At 33.2% G+C, this 20,413-nt stretch overlaps 2 long non-coding RNA genes across 5 annotated transcripts in view; both read left to right on the top strand.

The window, feature by feature from the left end:
• LOC143250937 (uncharacterized) overlaps nt 1-20,413 on the top strand; it is a 154,859-nt gene that overhangs the window by 120,862 nt on the left and 13,584 nt on the right. The window lies entirely within an intron of this gene.
• On the top strand, nt 1,742-8,872 carry LOC143250938 (uncharacterized). The gene is made up of 2 exons (XR_013028447.1): nt 1,742-2,392; nt 8,438-8,872. It is a non-coding gene; the product is annotated as an uncharacterized LOC143250938 (long non-coding RNA).

Here is a 20,413-nt window from a genome sequence, read left to right as displayed (position 1 = left end):
GAAAACAATAATTGTATGGTGAAGGGAAAAGTTTCCTTAAAAAGGCTAATAAATATTTAAAAAAATCTCTCACCAAAGATGAAAAACATCAGTAATGTATTACAGTGCCATCTATTGCTCTGAAAAGATATTTTTGTTGTTGATGCATTATAATCATTCATGTTTATTATGTAATATATCCTTTATCTATGCTATAACTGTACTAATACTTCCCAGTATTCAGAACATGTTGTAAGTATGATAAAATATATAAAATAAAAAGTTAAAACACCAACCTAACTTCCACCTGATAGTTCAGCATTATCACCACTGTGACACCCAGTCTATCCAATCCCTCATTTAAAGTATCATGTTATATTTTGTCATAATCTTGTATCTTTCTCTAAACATGAGTAAACAGTTACAAAAAATGTATTAAATTCGCAATCAACTGAGATTTGAACTCGAGACTTCTGCTTGAGATAAACCATTGAGTCAGCTTAAACACTATCAAGATAAAGTTGATACTATCTGGTACAGAAACAGAGTATCTTTGTGAGAGTATTAGATAGATTGTAATAAATTAAGCTGGAAGGTTAAAATTGAATACAAATGTTAAATTTAAATGTAAATTATCTACTTACATGGAGTTTGATTAAAAAAAAATATTCTTAGTTATAGCATGCAGCAAATCAACTACTGAGTGTTATTAACAAGGAAGGCAAAGTTCAGCAGTTAATAATTATTAGGCAAGTGGATACATCAGCAAGTGGACCAAGAAGAAAATTATTTTAACTATGAACACAATCAATTACTAAAGTAGTTTTAAGATTTTATTGATGCTTGGATGTTAAAATATCAGAAAATCGGTAAATGCACCAGAGAAACTTGATGTCCAGTATATTAGCACAAAAACAACAAATTGACATTCTCACATGCCTTTATAAAAAAAACCATTTCAGTTTGTACCATACTTTATCTTTTAAAATTAACTAGTTCATAATTTTCAAAGCAATGAGAACCATGGTTACTTGTTTTTAAAACCTTTAAAAAACCTTATTTTATAATAATATAAACATTGTTTCCATAGACTTAATTTTCAAATTTATACACATTTACATAATACAGCAGTCCAAAAGTTACTTAGTGAAATTAGGTAAATATAGCCTATGCACAAAATATTACAAGTTTGCCTTTAAAGCTTTTACAGTAAAAAACTTGTTAAATTGCAATTCATAAAAGGATTTAGAGAAGGGTTAATAAGATGATGCATGGTAGGTAGGGGTTGTCACATCAGTAGATGTTGAAATTTATCAATTTTTTTCATACTTAATAGTGAGAATAGGACAATGGGACACAAATATAAATTTTGACAGGGTAGGAGCTATTTTCAGGTAAGGTTGGTTGGTTGATTTAGTACTTTATGACACAATGCAGCTAGGCTATCTGCACTTTTCAGATGAGACAGTTTTAGTTTTCAAACAGAGTGACTGGCTTTTGGAATTGGTTGCCTTTGGATGTTGTGGAGGCAGTATATTTAAGTGAAAGTTTGAGGTGAAAAGATAAAACACCCAAACCATTAATGACCTCTTTTTCAAAACACTTTGCTGTATTATCAAGATGTTACATAGATTAGAAAAAACACAGGTGATGATTGGTTAGTGATTGGTATTGTGTATACACCTGTTTTTGTACTTAAAAATATGATATACACAAAGCATATCTTGCTGAGGTTTTTCATATTGGAAATGAAATGTACATATATTTGGTTAAATAACATACCCTGCAAAATAGTCTTCTGTGTCTTCAGTTTTCCCCATTAGGAAAATAATGTACATATAATAAATAGCATCCTTCATACATATAAAATTAGTTTATAAGTACTTATAAAAACCAGAAGAACATCTAGGATATGACATGATTAAATTTGTAATGCAGATCTTTAGCAAAATGATTAGGTTCAGATAGTTACAAATAAAAACTTGATAAAAGCTAGAGAGAAATATGTTTAGTTGCATGTAATCACTAGAGATGAATAACCTTGATAGACCAGGTCTTCCCTAACAGTTTTAAGGTTTTCTTTCAAATCCCTCAAAACAAAGATAATTTCAAGAAATTTTGTCTTTCATGTAAGTGCTGATATTTTAATTCTGAATGAACACTTTTTACTGACAGATTGGAAGTGGAAGAGTACAGTTTAGAAGTGGAGTAAAAAAACAAAACGTTCTGCCGATACTTACTATAGCTAAATACTTTACTACATTTGTCATCACAAACCATAACAAAGGAAAAGGTAAAAAGATGCTAGATATGTTAAGGAAGGATGAGCAGTTTAACAACACACCAGAAATGAGATGCTCTTGTGAATTAACAGATGAGAGAAGGATTCAACAGCTAATAGTATATGTAAAAGGTAATTTTTTTTTTAATAGACTGCATTTATTTAGAAAGGTTTTTGACAATGTTTAAAGGTGCTAGTACAGATATTCATTTGTACATCAGATGTATAAATCATGAATAAGACATAGATACAAGACAATTTGTCAGCTAGTAAAAATAGGTTTTCACAATGAATAAAGACAGAGTTGAGCATTGCTGGTTGAAAGAAATCTGAGATGATTTACAGCCTGAACTTAATTACCAAAGATTCTGCTCCAAAAGACAACTTAAAACTCGTAATGTGCTTCCATATGGTGTGTATGCAGAAACAACTTTTTATAATTACCACAAAAATATTATCTACAGTAACAGGAATATTCTGTAACATCTACATCCAAAATTGCATGTTGTCTTTATCAATTAAGAACATATGATGTGCCACCTGAATTCTAATTACCTGCATGCAGAATTTAAAAAATACTAATGAATGTTATAAATTGAGCATGAAAACTGTTAATATTTCTGTTTAAAAACAAATAACATCCATAAAACATATAATCAGTATAGTGCTAGGATTAATCTAATTATTGAATGGTTCATACAGAATTAAAAGGCTGTACAATAATAGACAAAAAGCAAGAAAGAGCAAATCATTTTTACTGTGAAAGACATGGGTAGTGAGATGTAGCAAATCATTTTTCCTGTGAAAGACATGGGTAGTGAGATGTAGCAAATCATTTTTCCTGTGAAAGACATGGGTAGGGAGATGTAGCAACTCATTTTTCCTGTGAAAGACATGGGTAGCGAGATGTAGCAAATCATTTTTCCTGTGAAAGACATGGGTAGCGAGATGTAGCAAATCATTTTTCCTGTGAAAGACATGGGTAGCGAGATGTAGCAAATCATTTTTCCTGTGAAAGACATGGGTAGTGAGATGTAGCAAATCATTTTTCCTGTGAAAGACATGGGTAGCGAGATGTAGCAAATCATTTTTCCTGTGAAAGACATGGGTAGCGAGATGTAGCAAATCATTTTTCCTGTGAAAGACATGGGTAGCGAGATGTAGCAAATCATTTTTCCTGTGAAAGACATGGGTAGCGAGATGTAGCAAATCATTTTTCCTGTGAAAGACATGGGTAGCGAGATGTAGCAAATCATTTTTCCTGTGAAAGACATGGGTAGTGAGATGTAGCAAATCATTTTTCCTGTGAAAGACATGGGTAGCGAGATATGGAGCAAATCATTTTTCCTGTGAAAGACATGGGTAGCGAGATGTAGCAAATCATTTTTACTGTGAAAGACATGGGTAGCGAGATGTAGCAAATCATTTTTCCTGTGAAAGACATGGGTAGTGAGATGTAGCAAATCATTTTTCCTGTGAAAGACATGGGTAGCGAGATGTAGCAAATCATTTTTCCTGTGAAAGACATGGGTAGCGAGATGTAGCAAATCATTTTTCCTGTGAAAGACATGGGTAGCGAGATGTAGCAAATCATTTTTCCTGTGAAAGACATGGGTAGTGAGATGTAGCAAATCATTTTTCCTGTGAAAGACATGGGTAGTGAGATGTAGCAAATCATTTTTCCTGTGAAAGACATGGGTAGTGAGATGTAGCAAATCATTTTTCCTGTGAAAGACATGGGTAGCGAGATGTAGCAAATCATTTTTCCTGTGAAAGACATGGGTAGCGAGATGTAGCAAATCATTTTTCCTGTGAAAGACATGGGTAGCGAGATGTAGCAAATAATCTTTACTGTGAAAGACATGGGTAGCGAGATGTAGCAAATCAATTTTACTGTGAAAGACATGGGTAGCGAGATGTAGCAAATCAATTTTACTGTGAAAGACATGGGTAGCGAGATGTAGCAAATCAATTTTACTCTGAAAGACATGGGTAGCGAGATGTAGCAAATCAATTTTACTGTGAAAGACATGGGTAGCGAGATGTAGCAAATCAATTTTACTGTGAAAGACATGGGTAGCGAGATGTAGCAAATCAATTTTACTGTGAAAGACATGGGTAGCGAGATGTAGCAAATCATTTTTACTGTGAAAGACATGGGTAGTGAGATGTAGCAAATCAATTTTACTCTGAAAGACATGGGTAGCGAGATGTAGCAAATCAATTTTACTGTGAAAGACATGGGTAGCGAGATGTAGCAAATCAATTTTACTGTGAAAGACATGGGTAGCGAGATGTAGCAAATCAATTTTACTGTGAAAGACATGGGTAGCGAGATGTAGCAAATCAATTTTACTGTGAAAGACATGGGTAGCGAGATGTAGCAAATCATTTTTACTGTGAAAGACATGGGTAGCGAGATGTAGCAAATCATTTTTACTGTGAAAGACATGGGTAGTGAGATGTAGCAAATCATTTTTACTGTGAAAGACATGGGTAGTGAGATGTAGCAAATCATTTTTCCTGTGAAAGACATGGGTAGTGAGATGTAGCAAATCATTTTTACTGTGAAAGACATGGGTAGTGAGATGTAGCAAATCATTTTTACTGTGAAAGACATGGGTAGTGAGATGTAGCAAATCATTTTTACTGTGAAAGACATGGGTAGTGAGATGTAGCAAATCATTTTTCCTGTGAAAGACATGGGTAGTGAGATGTGTTTGAGGTAATCATCTCACTACCTTGTCTTTGACGGAAAGGGTGATTAGAAATGCGTGATAACAAGTGGTTTATGGTTTTGTCTTTCATTTTACCTATTACTTCTTTGGTGTGTGGTATGCAGCTTTTATTTCCTAGAGGGTAAAAATTTGTCTGGTAATTCATTCAATATTAGAGAATTTAATTATTTTATTATCATATACTTGATGAGATTAATAGGTAGCCTAATCACATTTTGGATTTCAATTATTAATAGCTTTGAGTGGTCAACTGCTAGGACCAAGCTGGAGTCAACTAGTTAGTAACCTGGAGACCAGTACTGGATGCAGTGTGGTCACTAACTGAAATGTTGGATTTGATTGATCAATAACCTGTTTTTCAGCCATCAAAGAAGCTGTGAAATGTTTTCTTTGTATCATATCACAGCCATCTTTGATGAGCTGTACTACAGCAAAACACAGATGAAACCAATTCTTTGAATCACCAATTAGAACCACAGGAGATTAAAAGTTTGAGGCCAATTTTGAAAGGATTTCAGCAACATATTCAAGATGTTTAGAGCTACAGATAGACTAATGCAAACCAGAAAGTAGTTCAACAAAGTGGTGAGATACTTGAAATCACAAGATATAGCTTGGACATACCTGAAGAACATAAACCAATGTTCCATTGAAACGTGGTATATCCCCCCCCCCCAAATCTCATTGCTAACTTGTATTAGCATGTTTTTCATTACTCATATATAAAGAGAGCTTTAAGGATTATGAGATGTGTGTGTACATATGCACACAGAGAGAGAGTTGAAAAGGGGAGGCACAGGCAGTTTTTCTGTATCTGGGATATAATGAGGATATTTTCTTCAAGAAAAAGGTATATCTTTAAATGTGAAAATTATGCATATTTCTACAAGTGTAAAGGTAGCACTTTAGGTTTTATGCTGTATACATCTTTGTTTAATGTTTTTTCCTGCATTATAACTAAAACAGTAACATCACTATTTTTCTTTTTAAAGTTTAATGCAACAGTTGCTTAAACACTTATTTGAAAGAATTAAAATTAATTTACTATTTACATTTTAAAAGTAGGAGAAAAGTAATTGGTTTAAAAAATTCTCAGCTGCTTGCCTACTTGTTTTAATAACAATGTTTTGAGACAAGAGACCAATTGGTCCATCCAGATTGTCCCATCCTCTAAACCAAACTAATACTATAAAAAAACCCTTCAAAACCAGCCCTTATCATTCATAGAGTTTTTAAGCATTCTCTTAAACTCAAGTTTACTGCCTCCACAGTATCTGAAGGCAACCTGTTCCAAAGGTCAACTACCATGCCAGAATTTATATTTGTTCCCTAGTCCTACCATTGTCATCATTAAATACTAAAAAAGTGATACATCAACACTACATATTCATTAATAATCTTAAAACAGATCCCCTTTAACTTTTTCTTTTTGCAAGAGAAAATAATTTCAGAGATATTAACCTCTTCTAATAACACAACCCTTCCATTCAAGACACCATTCTTGCAGCATTTGTCTGAACCTTTTCCAACAATTCAATGTTTGAGCCCAATAATGAACCCAATACTCCAAGTGTGACCTAAACAATGGAATTATAACCTCTTTATACTTGTAATATTTCCTTAGGAACATCTTGTTTGTCCTACCATCAGCACACTGCTTGGATGGCTTAAGAAACTTGAATAACCATTACACCAAGATCCCTTTGTTTCCTAACATCATTAATGTTATTCCAATCCAAATTAAACTTGTTTCAAATTTTGATAAACCACATACATTATTTTGAATTTATTATAATTAAAATCAATCTGCTATTTATTCACCTCAACTCATTAAATGATCTAAATTTCTTTCCATGAAGTAGCAACACCTAAGACCTTTAATATCATTAGCAAATTTAAGACAGTTATTGACTATTTCTGTTTCATTAATGTAAGTGAAGAAAAGCAAGGGTCCTAAGATCAAGTATTGAGGTACCCTGTGTGTCACATTGATTTAGTTTGACCGGATTCGTAACAACCCTCTGTTTTTCTATCCAGCCACTCTTCTACCCGATTGTTAACTTGTTCCCCACAACTACAAATAATTTATTTTACAAGTCTTTTATGTAGTACCTCATCAAATGTACATCATCCAGGTACATCAAACCTACATCCTTATTCTTATTTACAAAAGATTTGTAAGGAAAGATTTTCTCCAGTGAAACTATTTTCACTATACAATAAAATTCTGTACTTTATTAACTGAGTTTGCAAAGCACCTTTTATTACACATTCCTCATCTTTTCCCACAGCTGATGTAAGAGTAATGCATCTGTAATTGCTGGGACAATTTTTATCTCCTACCTTGAAAAGAATTACATTCATCAGCTAACTTCCAATCTTCTGATACCTGCCCACATTTTAAGGACTGACAAAATAGTAGCAATGTAGTTATCTATAGCCATTGTTAGTTGATGTGTTCCTAACGTAAGCTCCTGAACTCCTGCTGCCACACCCCCACAGTCTACACTTTTCTTTATCTTTTGACTAATTAGGATTCACACCTACAAACTCTACATAAAAGTTGCACATCTTTGTTACTAACTTCCTTAAAAATACGCGCCAGTCCCGAGTTCCTAAACAAAATCCACTCAATTCTCCTATTACACTTTAAAAACCAAAAAACTGTGAACACTCAACTCCTATACTAGTTTTAACCATTATATTTGTAGCCTGAAAATAAATACTTAACATTATATACCAGTATCCTCTTGACAACACTGTTAAGCCTAACATTTTGGAATTAAGTATATTACACTTTATTTTCACACTAATTAAGTTTATCTTTGATTATATAGAAGTGACAAATAACTGCTCTTTATTTACGTAATACAATACATTCAGCCTGATTTATAATCCAACTATAAGCTTAATTTGAACTAATGGATCCAAAGTCAAGTAACTGAGTTTATATCCTTAAAACATGGATAAAAAATTAGAGTTTTTAGGTTTTATTTGTATAATAAGACAATGTATTCAACTTGTTTCATGATTTATTAATAAGTTGAATCATAACTGAGCAAGAAATACTGTTACACATCCTAAGCCAGATCTTACATTACAGTACAGGTTACACCACTACTTGGTTACACTTGAAGCTTTAACCATACTATTTTTATTTTCCAATCTTCCTAAATCTAGTTATTTTGTTATTTAACCCAAATTAGTACAAATTATAATACTGAAAATAAATATTAAAAAATCTCCAAAAGCTTAGCTTTCTAACGTTCTCTCTCTCTCTCTCTCGTAGCGTCTTGCAATATAACCTTTCCCAACTTATTTTTCCATTGTATATTTATTTAGTAGGATCTTTCATTAACAAGAATACCTTTTTAAACAGAAGCATTAATTTCTTTTCTGTTTTTATCATTTCAGTAATTACTACATTTTATTATAACAGTTAAAACAACCAAGAACTATTTTTGTGGACATACAGATATCACCCAATGTGACAACAGTCTGGAGTTGCAAACATCACATCATCTGTTTTATCTCACTTCATTCATTTTTTTAACACCAGCACAAAAATGGAGTGGCGTGGACCAGAAGAAGCATCTGCCTCGCTTGGCCACCACTATGACGGTGATATGTTAGTCATCTTGACGTGTCTTGAGAAGATAACTTACTTCTTTGTCCATAAAGACATTTTCTATTATCTTATGCTGTAATATTATACCTTATCAGGCACTAGACAATGTATAGAAATGTTAGTGCTTCATTTTCCCATCAAACTATTAGTCTTTAATTTAAAAAATGTGGTTTTAAGACATTGTGTTTAAACTGTAAAAGGAATTTCTATTTAATAATAGGAGTAAAACAAGGAGTTTTAAACTAACTTTTGATGCAAGTCTCTACATAAATTGTTGTAAAGTAAAAATTATTTCAAATGATTACTATGCATCTCAAACCAGGAGTTTTTGTATGCATTCTTTACAACAGAAATTATGTGACTGAAACGTGTTATATTTGTAAAGTATATATCTTGAGCATTTTAAAAAGTGATATAACAATGACTAAAACTTAGTTTATTGACTTTTATTGCTTATAAGTACTGTAAACCATCTTTTGTTTTTAACATGATTACCAAGTGACAAGCTAGATTTTAGTTTTGCAGTATAATGTACATTATTCTGATTTATTTATTACAATGATCACCTAATGACTGAAACTTAGTAAATTTTAGATGTTTAATCACATGGTGACTGGCTGTTATATTTTGAAAATTATATAATTTATAAATCGTTTTGACTTACTATTGCCAGGTGATGTCGGCTAAATATATTAGATGACAGAAATAATATATAAAAATATTGATTGATGACTGCTGTTGCCTACATTGACCAGCTAATAATTCTTTATTATCAGTGTTTTACAGCAGTGTTTACGTTGTGGCTGAAAACAGGTTTATCTAGTTGATTTGTAGTTTCTAAACATAAGAGTACATCATTTTTGGATCTTTAAATTTGTTACATAACTTAAGTAATTAACATTTTTACTAAATTCAAATTTATCTACTGTCATGCTGTTTGTCACATCAAACCTTATTTCAGATACTTTCTTGCTAGATTAGTATATAGACTTAACACTGTTTACGATTATAAAATTCACCTTTAGGCTTATTAAAGATTTTCATAAATTCTTGGCAACCCAATAATATCTGTTTTGCAAGGTGAGCTGTTTTATTATTATATTCTATAACTTTCTTGCTATGTTGTACTGTGAATGTAACTAAAGCTCGATTTGTAATTAGTAATTTAAAAAAATAATTGTGAAATGAGGACTTAAGTTTAGCATTAGACCTAGAGCAGAATTTGCTAAAACGAAAGAAACTTAGAGCCAGATTCTCAACTTTCACAAGTATGGTTACCATTCGCAGCATTTTGTCATGACCAACTGTGATAACAAATTTAAAATTTCCAATTAAAAATGAATTACAAACTATGTACCGGATGTAAAGTGTTTACCTTTAGGTCTATTACAAGAATGAACCTCATTGCAAAAATATTCGTAATTTAATACAAGCCTTCAAATTACGACTAATTCGATAGTCACTACTTGTTTTTTGGTAGGCTTTGTAACTTAAATTTGGTATTTATTGGCTGTTAGTAATAGCCAACGAAAATCGTACATTGTTAGGAGTATGCGCAGTATCTATTAACGAGTATCGGAAACTTGTTTCCACAACAGAAATATTTTCAATGAAACAGAAGAAAAGCTACAACTGATATGCTGGATATTTTCACATTATTTATTGATAAAGTACACTTTCATAAGGAAACATTACACTCACAATAGTTGTGGTGTAGTACCAAAGTTTATACACTGCCGGAGACTTACCAAACTTTGTCATATTCTGTGACGTCAGTCACGTTACTATCACTGTAAAGATATATTCAAAACTTGATAACCATGTTAAATACCCCTCACAGCAGCTAGTAGTTCAGCTTTAAGTTTAGGGCCTATGACACTAAAATTCGGGTTTTGAATGTATGTTATAGTAAAGTTTCTAAATATATATTGTTTAAGCTTCCTTCTTGAGTGGGGCCTGGCATGACCTAGCGCGTTAAGGCGTGCGCTTCGTAACCTGAGGGTCACGGGTTCGCGCCCGAGTCTAGTTTTACACTGCAAAATTAGGGATGGCTAGCACAGATAGCCGTGGGGACGTTATAATGTGATGGTCAATCCCACTATTCGTTGGTAAAAGAGTAGCCCAAGAGTTGGCGGTGGATCGTGATGACTAGCTGCCTTCTGTCTAGTCTTACACTACTAAATTAGGGACGGCTAGCACAGATAGCCCTCGAGTAGCTTTGTGCGAAATTCTAAAAAAAAAAAAAAATCCTTCTTGAGTGCTTTGTACTGCGCTAGAACTTGTGTAAGCAATGACGTAAGTTGCGGCTCCAAAAGTTTACACATGTATTGCATTTAGCATTAAAAGTCCATAATTATCATCACACATTGCCTGTGATAGTCAGGTATAAATAACCCATTTTGTAACTTTGTACTTCACAAATAAACCATTTTAAACAAAATACTTGCAGCACTAATTATTTTAGACTATTTATATGACCAAAAAGTAAAGAAAAACAACTGGGTACCATATATTTCAGTCTCCTTTTAACTCAGTTTTATCAACAGCTTTGACTTTTCATAACACTTTGGACCTGGTAGAGCCAGGTGGGTTAAGGCGTTCGACTCGTAATCTGAGGGTCTTGGGTTCGAATCCCGGTTGCATCAAACATGTTTGTCCTTTCAGTCATGAGGGTATTATGATGTTACCGACAATCTTACTATTCGTTGGTAAAAGAGTAGCCCAAAAGTTGGCGGTGGGTGGTGATGACTAGCTGCCTTCCCTCTAGTTTTACACTGCAAAATTAGGGGATGGCTAGCACAGATAGCCCTAGAGTAGCTTTGCGCGGCATTCAAAAACAAACAATAACACTGCACATCTCCTAATAACTAAAAGACATTGCATATTATGTAACTAATAATCTTTTTAAAATGTGTAAACTTTAAACACTCAATATAACTGTAAATGTGTGTTTTAAAGTATTTTAAAAGCATAATAATGTCTTAATAACCATGTGACGTAGAACAAAAATGTCACCATATTTTAAAGTATTCATTAGTGTATACCCCTACTTAATAAGGATAATGTTATTACTTTTTCATATTTCATCTGTGTGTCTTAGGAGTGCATTTGTGTTCTTTTGCGCAGCTTAAATTTCCTTTCGTAAAATAAGTTATCCAAATATTTCACACACACAACATTCTTATGTGCGTCAGTGGGAGCAGCTCTAAGAAATGAATGTATATTTCTCTTATGTGCTTTTGCTATAAAAGTACAATTAAGAAGAAAAATAGTTTATACTCATAAAGCTAACTAATGTTATATACTCGAAGTTAAAGGTTGAAATGGTTTTGTTTACCCCTTTTGTACTCATAAAGCTAACTAATGTTATATACTCGTAGTTAAAGGTTGAAATGGTTTTGTTTACCCCTTTTGTACTCGTAAAGCTAACTAATGTTATATACTCGTAGTTAAAGGTTGAAATGGTTTTGTTTATGGTTTTTTCTCGTCTAACTAATGTTATATACGTAGTTAAAGGTTGAAATGGTTTTGGTTAAAGCTAATGTTATATACCGTAGTTAAAGGTTGAAATGGTTTTGTTTACTTACCATTGCGTAGTTAAAGGTTGAAATTATTTAAATAGAGGGCCCTTACTTACCATTGCAAATTATTTAAATAGAGGGTGTAAAGGTAAGCTAAGAAATGATCTAAAACGTGTAATCGTATTGAAAATAATTATCGGCATGAAACAGTTATTCATGTTGTAATGCAAGTAAAGTTTTATTCACAGTGAATAAGAAAATCTCTATAAATCATTAGTGCTTCCCTATAAGCTACGATCTTTGGTTTGACCGTGAACTGTGATCAGAGTTTAATAGAATATGCCCACATGGACTCCTTTTCCATAAGACGTGTATGTTAACCTTTTACCATTCTTGCGTTTTAAAAATCGTATATCTTAAATTTTACTTTCCAAAGCTCCTTGGAAGCTTCTCTACGTTTTGTTTAATTAGAGATGTGTAATAAAACACTGTCAGCGACAAATTTGCATTAACCTAATTCTTGGACTGTCTGTTTTTGTAAATAAAAGATTATCTATTTTCCTCCAACATAAGTTTCTCGTTCAACGTTTCTGTGTATTTATCTAGAAATTGGAGTTGAAAAGTAATGTATAGTACCCATATTTGTTCTCCTAATTTAGTATTTTTGTTTTAGGAATTGTTCTCTAATGACTTGATAATATATACACGAGGACATACTGCATCCAGTTCATGAACATTCGCCATTAAGCCGTCAAAATAATCTCCGTAAGAATACAACTCTCCCATGGAGATTAAGTATGTATAGTTACTGAGTTGCCGTTTCCCATAGCAACAACTGATAGAAACTAGATAAATGACATCGTGTGTCACTTGATTAGGTTCCAGCTGTAGCTAGAAGGAACAATGATATAGATTGTACGTGTAAACTAGTGTATTTGTTTGAACGCAAACACAACCCCGAGTTGAAACAAAGTCCAAAAGCGTCATTACACATTAGAATAATGCTTTAGGGCTAAATCTTCGTTCAGCATTTTAGTATCCAACTTCATTCTATTGGGATTAAGTTGACATTAAAATAGTCGTTATAAGCACACGTTTAATACACTAAAATACAACAGGTAGATTTTGCTATATTATGCAGGTCGATCGTATTTTACATTTTAAAATAAGTAATCCAGTTTTAAAGAATGACGAGTTATTATTTTTAGATATTGTCTTATATAAAGTCACGATCAGGAATTATTGTAGTTTAAAATTTTTTAAAAGTTTATTGGTCAGTAGAAATAGAAACTTCAGAACGAACATACAAGTTTTTTTGGTTTAACACTAAAATTCTCAAGAGAATCAGGCCTATAGTCTGAGAAGAACTTAATTTCTTTCGTTATCTATTAAGAAAGTTGTAGACTAATCCAAGCAATTCTGGCTATATTAATATTTCTTTTTGCGCATATTAAGAGAATTCGAGTAATTATTTGAAAGGAATGTGTTTAAAGTACAGTTTATGTTTATATGAGAATTACATAAACATCTGTTCTTTACTGAGTAAACAAAAAACATACAAACACGTACTTGCATACAAAAAAGATCTGGTTATATATGTCGATTCTGTCTGTGTAAATAGACAAGCAAGTGGACTGAGAAGAACTTATCACATTTCCGATGTTATGTATTTGAACATATCTCATTAGGCTTACTTTTTTACGAAAGACATTAACATTTCGAGCACTCGTTGCTAAGTTAAGAAACAAAAAAACGATATCAAAATAATTTAAGGCGAAATTTAAAAGACAGTAGTATAGAAACAGAACCATGAATAAAACGGGTGTTTGTGGGTATGTGTAAAAACAAAACAAACAACAACATATAAGTAATTAGAGTGCAGGCATTTGTTCTGTGTGACTTTGATTTCGGTAGCGAATAAATATTTGTTTACATTTTACCGTGTAGCGTGAGCGCTTTCCTGGAAATGGGAACGTGTACAAGTTATAATTTTAGGCCTTATTAAAACACCGTGTAAACACTGAATGAACTCATTCTACTAATCGTAAAATTATTTGATTGTAATTTGCATATCGGTTTCATGAAATACGCTACGAACCAGTACTAAACGATTCGGTTGTTCGAAATTAAACTATTCACTTTAAAAAGTAATTGTTTTAAAAAAGGACAGTATTTCGTATGCGGAATGATTAAACATATAATCACTTACATTGTCCTTTCATATTGTATGTTGAAAAATATAAGGTAATGCTTTGAGTCTTTGAATATAAGTCTCTACTAGTACAAAGAGGAAAACCATGGTAGCGACACAAAACAATGAAGAGTTATGAAGATATCTTAGAATTCTGGAAGTAAATATGGATTATTTACTCCAGTTTATTAAACACTCGTTGCGTAAATACACACATACGTATATCTATATATATTTGTTATACTAAACAATGGTATATAAAATCAGACGTAGTTGAAAATAGACTATATTTAATAATATAAGTGTATTTTGTACATTTCTCACGTGAAGTTTAGCCCAGAGGAGAACCAGGACCTATATAATCTCGTTTCTGTTAGCGGTTTCATGTGGTTATATATAGAACATGCCGTAAGGTAACGTCTGGTTACACTAATGTATAAAATCTTGTATCATCAGTCGTTTACGGTTACATATGTAATGAGCAGAGTTTTGAATCTCGCTGTTCTTTATCATGTTTAATAATTACTTGTTTATTACGTCAGTATACTTCATCACAATGCCAGCTTGCTTGTATACGAGAATGTTTGCTTGCGCGAACGTAATTTATGTCTAGTAAGTGTGCTGCCATCTTTTGAAAGAAAACTAAAATACAGAATATTTAAAATACCCTTTTAATATACGTCTATTAAACATTTCAGGGAATAACTTGTGTTTTATAGTTCATCTGTTGATAGCATTTTTACGTTTCTGAACACGTTCAGTTTCACTGTTAAGATAAATTACATTGAAATCATATCTAAAAATGTACAAGGTCGACAATAATCCAACATCCGTTGTTTCAGATAAAGAAACTTAACTGTATTACACAAGCAAGTTTTTAGTCATTTATAGCACACTACCGACACCTGTAAATAACTGTTTTGCTAAACCTGTTTGTTGTTTTTTTGCAAATATATCGGATACTACGTGTGAACAAACTTAAGTTTGAAAGTAAAATTAAATAAGCATTACGGTGTCGATTATTCTGTAATTTTGGAAGATGTTTCTGAAAACTTTCAGTGGGCTAATAACCACTAAAGGGTTTTTTAACTTTAACATATACTTATTTAATACAGAAATGGTATTGAACGCTGATGTTGATTGGTTAAAATTAATGTTATCTTAAAATGTCACTGTTTTCGGTATCAATTCAAGATGTATACAAGGTATGGAAATTTTTATGAACACCCATTCATTAATTTTTTTATTATATAAATTATTATTGATCTGTCTCGTGATCGCTGAGCGGTAACTCTCTGGGCTTATAACGTTAAAATTTGAGTTTCGATTCATTGTGTAACTTTGCGCTTAGCAACAAACAGTTGTACTGATTTATCTTTTTGTACGTTTGTTGTATATTTAAAGTCTTAAAGCTATGCAAGATGTTAAGTAAACAGCAACTAGGAAAGTTTGCAAGTTGTAGTTTTGTTTTTAATAATAGTGCGTTTCATCATGTTGATAGTCCTGTATCGAATGTCCCGACTGTAGCGCCATCCTGCAGATCTTCAGCTACGATAACTTGTTTCTGGTTATCCTGGTTTATACGCATTTTTTCAGCACATCAATGCCAATTGTACTTAATATTTTGTTAACCTGTTGACCATAAATATCGTGTTATCCCATTTTATAACCGTTTGCTGACAGATCACTGCCGGATGTGATGACTGTTTCATGTAGTAGGTCACAAATTACACAAGTTCTCCTTCGTTAACGGCCTCCCGCTAGTACAGCGGTATGTCTACGGATTTACAACGCTAAAATCAGAGGTTCGATTCCTCCCGATGTGGCTTTACTATAAGAAAAAACACAAACACCTTCGTCAACTTTTATCCAGGCACCATTATATGTACAACTTAATTTTCACCACGTCATGCGTAAGTTCATTTTCTGTATATATGTAGTGATTTGCGCGCTTTGTTGCGAATTAGAAGATTCAAAGTTCAAGCCTCGGCGTGCTTCTGAACCCGTTATGGGAGCGTTATAGCTGTAAAAGTTAATCCATCTATTCGGTTAAGAGAAGCTATATAGGGGACGGATGTTGCCCGTACTCTGGCTATTAGCTAATTATAGATCATTATATTTGACCTCTGGAAGTCTCTGATCTGATCGTTTAGCTTGTATGTCGCTGTTCTGGTTCAAAGTTCAAAACGTTCGTTGTTATTGATTGTTACAAGTAATATAACTCTATCTTCCGTTATAATTATTAGGTATAATGCAATTTTTTATATTACTTGTTTTTTAATTAATTTTAAATGACGTGTGTGTAAAACCAGTCGTTTTAACAAGTTTGTATAGCGAGGAGGCGTTGCAATAGTTTTATATCTTCAGTTGCCAAAGTCAAGACAACTTCATGTTTTCAATCGTCAAAACGACCCGGGGTTGCTATATCGAAATATTTTAAGCCGTCATAACAACTTGGAGTTGTTATATTAAAATCGTCTCATCTCTTTTCGGCTGTTACGTCAGCCACCGATTGGTTATGTCAAGAAAGTTTTGACTGATATATCGAAATCAAAGAATGCCTTGGATCATCACAACAGAGCAGTCCCAGATCGCCGGTCACCAGAGTGGTTGTGGTGTGTTGTTTATGGTATCATATCACAGCCAGCTTTGATGAGCGGAGATGCCGGTTTCAGCCACGTGCCCTTCCTAGTTATTTCGTGGCTACTGTGTCAACTGATTGGTCATACCGTAAGAAAGTAATAATAGAAGTTATCTTGTTTAAGTATAACCTATACATTTATTGTAGAAGTTCTTGGAAGACTGATTTATTTAAAGTGGTTATGATAAATATCTATTCTTATTTCCTAATCTGTGATCATTTATATAAACATGTCGGTTTTCTGTTTCTGTAAATAACTTTAGTTCTGATCACACGTTTGAAACTTTATTCTTTGGTCGTTTCTGATTTATTTGTGTGTCTATGTAAATATATACATATCAGAAGATTAATTTTCGTGAATGTCGTCACGATTAGATTTCGATTAAAAATTTTATTTTTTTCCCAATGTGAGTATCTTTTTGATGGGAGTTTCTAATCCGAACTTGAGTATCTTTGATTTGGTTGGAGTTCCAAATACAAAGTGAACATTTGTAATTAAATGGGATTTTTTTTTTATTAAGATGGCGGTATCTTTCAGTTAAGATTTTTTAAAATCCAGAATGTGTATCTTTGCTTAACAAGATATTTTTGTTCAGAATATGTATATTTGTGGCCCACCAGTGGCTCGGCGGTATGCCTGCGGACTTACAAGGCTAAAAACCGGGTTTCGATACCCGTGGTTGGTAGAGCACAGATCGTCCATTGTGTAGCTTTGTGCTTAATTAAAACAAAATGTATATTTGTGTTGATGGGCGCTGTTAATCCAAGGTGGGTATCTGGTTTAATGGAATTTTTTATCTTCCAAACTGCCACTTAACGCTGATGTTTTCAAACTAATACACACTCGGATTTCTAACTTTTAGTTTCTTCTATACACGGTTAAAACGTGTTTGTAATCAAACCCTGAAAGGAGTGACTCTCACTTCTGTGTATGTGGCTGTATATAGTACTTACCTTTCCTACGGTGCTTGTCACACTCGACCACGTGCCCTCGACCAGCATCCAAGACACATTCGTATATGTAACCCAAAGTGATGTTTCCATGGTTACCTAATCCATTGCGTGTGCTCATTAAGGGCACATCTGGGCATGCTCCTCTTAGTTGCCCAGAGGCCTGTAATAGCAGCTACACGAGAAGTGCTCTGGACTATTGCTGGAATGCGGTATTTCGTGTTATTAATCATTTTGTTCATCTGCAGTGGCACCATCTGGTTTCCTGAAAATAAGTAAAACAAAATACGAGATGGTCCATTTGCCATGACCACTAAATACGTTTCTCCTAACACTTTTTTTTTTTAATTTATACCGAATTCTTTACTAAAATTAATATAAGAATTACATGTAGATAAAATTTCCGTCGTGTTTTGTATTTACAGTCGATTAATCTGAATATTCAAAGACCAATAATTATTGAACATATTAATAATGTATGAATACAATTAGAGTAATGTATACCACATATAAAACAGACATTTCACTGTTTTGAGGTAACCAAACTTGTAGGATGTTTTTCTGTGCAGTTCATTGTCAGTTTTTCACTGTATTGAAACATTACTTTGAATAACTGTGAAAAACACATCTGTGTATTAAAAGAATGATGAACTATTCGAATAGTAAGTGAGTGAGAACATGAACCCGTAAATAAAGTGTTCATTTAACAAGTATTTCATTAAGCTTTCTCGTATTGGTCACTTGAGCATACGTAACCCGCGTTTTTCATTGTTGTTGGATCTGTACCAATAAACTGAATGCGGTTTTGGTCATCACATGGATCGAACACCGAACTTTAGCGTTATACGTTTACCGCTGAGCCATCGGGCAGTCGCGATATAAGGACTATATAAATCGTATTTGCGTTGTATATACAGTTGACATCACTTGCCTGGATTCTTGTGATGGACGACGTTTCGTCTTTCTTGTATTGGATCATTCATAGAGACCATAAAAATTCGAACGGAGGTAGTTATTTGGTAAGTTAATGCTATTATTACATACTCTACCAAAAAACACCCGTAATACAAATAATTTCTAGCATATGAAGTTCAAAAAGAACCGATGACAATAGGAACAATGGAAATGTCTGTCCTTCATATTATTTTAGCCGGTTTTGTTTTTGTACAGGTTATTTTCTCCGCTTGGGAGACAGAGAGCCAGTTTCAGGTAATTCTTTTTGTTACTGTCTTGCAGAATTTATGAAATAGTAAACGTCTTCCTTCAAAGTCCTATGGCCCGGCAGGGCTAAGCGTGTTAAGGCGTGCGACTCGTAATCTGAGGGTCACGGGTTCGCATCAAACATGTTTGCCCTTTCAGCCGTGGGGGCGTTATAAAGTTACGGTCAATGCCACTATTCGTTGGTAAAAGAGTAGCCCAAGAGTTGGCGGTGGATGGTGATGACTAGCTGCCTTCCCTCTAGTCTTACACTGCTAAATTATGGACGGCTAGCACAGATAGCCCTTTGTGCGAAATTAAAAAAACAAACAAATTCAAAGTCATTTGTTGCGTAATTAGCGACATTCGTATATAAATAAACACTGTAGAATTAATTTTACTGAATATATAATGACACTTTTAATTTGATTCTCTTAGAGTATATACTTGTTTTATTATATTATACACATTTGTTTTATTAATATTACCTAATGAGTCTAGAATTCATCATCTTGTTCTCAAGTTTATATTAATTTTTTCTGAGTATTCGACTCGTAAAACTACAACAACTGTTTGAATCAATTAGAGTGAGTTTGAACTTAACCTATCTTAGTTTTTTATATGTAGTCTCACCTCGATTCGAATAAGGGTAATAAAGGTTTTTTTAGACTCAACTATATTTGTAAACAAAACATCGGATCTAGTCTGCCCCAAATTTCGTACAATTTATAGTCTTATTGGATTCTGACCTGTTCGACTAATCTCTATTATCAACTATTATTTTACGGCAGTGGACGAGCGTGACCGGACTATAAATATGTGGGCCCATAGTTCGTATCTCGTCACTCCCCAAAATCAAAATATCCATATTTTGGATCCTTAAGCGCATTACAAAGGTGACGGTCCAATCCGATAATTCGGTTTGACAACACCAACTTAAGATTTGTCGGTGAATACTGTTGGTTATGATTAGCCGACCTTCTATATTCAAAAAAGTAGAGAGAGAGACGTCTATGTGTGGATAGACATCATAAAATAAAATGATGTAAATAACATCATTAGTCACCCTGATAATATTTTCCAAACATTTATTAAACGTTCATCGATGGTCCTGACATCGCCATAAAATAACGGATTCAAAGTGAAAAGAATATTGTTAGTTAAATTAATTATAACTGTGGTAGGTACCATATCCAGTCGGTATAGTTGAAATTGTTATTGCTTTACAGCTACAAATATTGGACCATCCCACAAGTTTTGTCTGAAAATGTAATATAGAAAGTGCA

This window comes from Tachypleus tridentatus, chromosome 5, assembly GCF_004210375.1.
Source record: "Tachypleus tridentatus isolate NWPU-2018 chromosome 5, ASM421037v1, whole genome shotgun sequence".
In the NCBI taxonomy this organism is placed as follows: Eukaryota; Metazoa; Arthropoda; class Merostomata; order Xiphosura; family Limulidae; genus Tachypleus; species Tachypleus tridentatus.
Note: the sequence above shows the minus strand (reverse complement) of the source record. Positions and strands in the feature narration are given on the sequence as shown.